This window comes from Apteryx rowi, unplaced genomic scaffold (genome assembly GCF_003343035.1).
Source record: "Apteryx rowi isolate R43461 unplaced genomic scaffold, aptRow1 scaffold_854, whole genome shotgun sequence".
NCBI lineage: Eukaryota > Metazoa > Chordata > Aves > Apterygiformes > Apterygidae > Apteryx > Apteryx rowi.
Genome location: NW_020451154.1, coordinates 246,101 through 250,345, shown reverse-complemented (window position 1 = coordinate 250,345; position 4,245 = coordinate 246,101).

The following is a 4,245-nucleotide window of genomic DNA, read 5'->3' as shown; positions in this document are numbered from 1 at the left end:
TATTCTGTAAACAGTTTAATAGCCTGCTTAGTGAAAGATTATTTGTTTTCTAGCTCCCCCTCGTGGAATCCACTTTATAGATACATGTTAAATGGTGAAAAATGTTATCTTCAGTCCCTGGAATTCATTTTTGCGCTGGCTGGGAGGTATGTTCTGTGACAGGGGGAAGAAGGGTTTACGCACCGTATAGATATGCCTTTATTTCATCCTGTGGAATTCCTATAAACACATACATAAGTGTATGACGCTGATATTCACATACCAATATGTATGTGCTGGAGAATGCTGCTTTCCTATCAGGGAAAAAAAGTGTCCAGTGGTGTCCAGTCAGAGATTGTTATAAAGAGATGAAAAGGCTCTCTGTAAAAGAAAGCGGAGTCATAACTGTGAGCGTTCAGAAATCATGGCAAATATATTCATTCCAAATATTCTTGAAAATAAGCACTGTCTGACTCACTTCATAGTCATTTGGCTGAGCCAGTTTTTAATCACAATAACATTTGCAGAAGACAAAGGCATTGTGAACACCAGCAGCAAACAATTCCCTGCTCCCCGGAAGAGTTCTTCCAAACAGTGTGTAACGATCCTTTCATTATTTGCACATGACTTTGCTTCTGCTCCTATTTCTTAAAAGGAAAATGGATTTGTCCTCAGTGAAGTCAAAGGCAAGACAAAGGCCCTGTTTTATTTAACAATAATACATTTTTTCTGGTTCTATCACTTGAACATAGATCATCTCAGACTGTGCTTCAGAATCCCCCTGAGGCAAGGGAAGAAAGTAAACTAAATCATACCTGGTGCTGAAGTTTGCAATGTGGTTCATCCTTAATTGTAAATTATACTGCATGTGTGCATGTGCATGTGCATGTGCGTGTGTGTGTGTGCATGAACGAATCCTAAATCATTTAGTCAGGGAACAATCATATCACACCACTTGCTAGAAAAGGCCATTCACCAGTCTAATGGCAGAAACTGTGAATATGGGGGCAGAAGGGAAGCTGCTGGTTTATAGCAAAAATTTCTTGCAGAAATAGTGCAACAGATTATTATGAATTGTGAAAAAATCATGGAAGATGTGGCCTTAGTGAACAGAAAAAGGAGATATATCTTGTCAGACAGGTGACCAGCAATGGAAAAAGAAACACTCTTCTAAAGCCAGTCCCCTAATTTTTGTGAATGAGTTATATAAATGCTTTTTCTCATTGATATTAGAAGTGTTTCTACTTCCAGAGTGTGAGAAAACAGCTGAATATCTATTTCTTCTTTGCATACCAGCACTCTCTGTCTCTCTATTTACATAATATGTTAAAGAGACAGGCCTAAATCCAAAATCCCTGAGGCTCTAAAGGACAACTGAAGACCCCAGCCCCAGTTCTGAGCCACATTAGCCTCCTTCTGTATCACTTGGGCAAAAGAAACAGTAAAATCCCCCATGTCCTTGAAAAGGGATACTCCAAAGCCTGGAGCTGAAATGGGTGATCCGGCACCCCCTGACTGCAGCAAAATGCAAGCAGTCAGGTCAGAGCACTGGGCTTTGGCAGTCGCTGGTGGGCATGCGGGCCTGTGGCAGCCTCCAGGGCAGGCTGGCAATGGCATAAGCAACTGGACAAAGCCTTTGTAAAAGAAAGTGAACCGTGTGTCTCCCTAGCAGCTTCTGCATGAGTATGCACGGGTGTGATGTGTTTGCATGTATAGGTACATATGTGCAGGTGCACATTCTTACCCAGAGCACTTTGCTGGCCATCTTCAAAGTCTGGCGGACATATGGCACAGCAAACTGAAAACCTCACCCATGAAGCTATGAGCAACAAATACCTCCATCTCCTCTGCTTGCACGCACAGCTCGGCACCTGCAAAGCAGCGTTGCCCTACTGCCTGTGTGTGCTTTGAGCCTTCAGCATAACCACCAATGATCTGTTCATGTTTTCCTCCCACACACCATGCTTTATTAACACAGGAACTCAGTAGGAGGGGAAATGCCATTGAGCAGGTATCCCCTTTCAGGCTTTGCTTCTTCTGCTCCCTAAAATACCTCTTGCTGGAAGAGTCTGCAACTGGGGCAATTCATAAATCCCTTTACAGCCAGTGACTCCAAATCTGCAAGGATAAAAGGAGAGAGCAAGTATTACTAGCACTCACTGCCCAGAGAAATCCCTCCCCAGCCATCCTCCTCACCCAACAACAGAATTGTCTAGCAGTCAGAGTTTATTCATCAGTAGGTACCACAGGCTCTGCAGAAAAGAATTAGAGATAATTTTGAACATCCTGTCATTCCCTATGGCACATTGTACCTCACAGATTGGTAATTGAAACATTTATTTCCTCAGCAGCAAATAAAGTCTTCTTGCATTTGTTTTCTTCCTCCCATTACTGAGTGTAAAGTAAGAAAAGAGATTTATTTCTTGGGACTGTGTTTGGGCTGCCCAGGTTAATTTAACAGAGAGCTGTTAATGTAATAATAAAAACATTCTACATAAAACTACTTGTTTTTTCCAGTGTATTGATTTCAGCAGCAGATTTGCTATAAAATGACTTGCAACATGGATAATAGGATATCTCAGTCTGTGAAACTGTTTGTGGGAGCAAGGGTACAGGAGAGAAGGGGGCACAATCCTTCCCTCTGACAGAGAGGAGGAGGCTATACATAAGAATGAGAAAGCCTCCTTTCCCCAGAAAGCTCGGGTGTGAGGGAGTGCTCTGCCTCAGGGCATTTCTCCGTGCTTAGTACAGCTTCCCTCCCCCAGAATTGCTCAAAATACAGAGGTAAGTCATCTGCTCCTAAAGAAAAGAAAAACAGATTGCTGGCTTTCCCTAGCTCCATTTGCCTTTCATTACCTCAAACAGAGGTAATGTTTATAGACAGTGCTTCTCTCATGGGATAAACAGCCATTGCCTCTAAATGTTTTTTACCTTGCAGATCATGTAAAAAGGTATAACTAAACATTATTTTGTTCATGTACAATAAATGTTTTATAACTTGTTGAGGTTTTGTAAACATTCTTTGCCATTTCTCCAGTACTCAGTGTCATAGCAGCATCTCAGCTCAGCCTGGGACGCTCATCTTCTGTCTGACGAGCTGAATGTGGGGAGATGATAGGCGAGCTGAGCAGGTTTGGGAGCATGGGAAATCTTAGATGTGTGGCTTCCTATGAGATACAGGGCAAACTGATATCCACAAGCTGTGCATGTAACAGGCTAAGGGATTCAGTACTAAATCTCCTGTATTTTCTGCCCCACAAAGAGCACTAGTAACAGAAGAGTTGCAGAGAAGTTTTCACCTCCACTAGAAGACCAGAGTAGAAGGCCTAAAAATTCTGAATTTGAGTCTGAATCCTGCTGTTACTGATGGCACATGTATCAGCGCAGAGAATAGCCTTATGAATAAATAGCTTTCATGGATCAGGATGGAATGATCATGAGAGAATAATAGGTACTGTCTGGAAGGCAATGGTTATCTATTTATCATCAGTACTGGGACCCTGAAATAATAACAAATTGTTCAGTAACTAAAAAAAGGTCTTTTTGTATATTTGTGTGTGTGTGTGTGTGTGTGTGTGTGTATGTAAGAAAGAGGAGGCTGCTAATTTTCTCAAATATTCTGACTGGGTTTTGGATAATGGGTGGAGCAACTACTACTTTCTACATTCCTCATTGGTGATTTAGATTTGCATGAAGCTTTTTAACAAGTTTTTATTTTGAGAACAAGTCTAATCTGTGTTGGAATTACTGCCCTGTGAATTCCAAGCTCAGGACAAAAGTAGGGTAAAGGTAGATTCAAAGTAGAAGTCAAACCTATAGCAGAGAGACAAAATCTGAATAGAGCAAAATATAAAGAGCAGGGGATGTTTTAACTTGTTTTAAAGAAGAACGCCTGCAGGTTTGTTTGTGTGCTTTGAACTATAAGTTGTTGGTATTAATCATTTTCTAGCAGAAAAGAAATCTGGATTTGAGACTTTCAGACTAGCAAACAGGAGAAAAAGCAACATCAAAAAATACTAGAAGCATCCATAGAAATATTCGACCTGGTTTATGAAAACAGGAACTAAATTACTGCAGATCAGACGATGGAAGAGAAGAATCTCCTAAAACATGGGGATGCGAAGGCAACACAGCTACACTTGTGATTCTGAATTAAAAATAAAAATTGTCAAAAGATCACTATGCTCCAGCCTGCAAACTTCTGCATGTTATGTTGTGACAATCATTTGGATGACCTGGTGAGCCCTACCTAAACTGAATGTATTT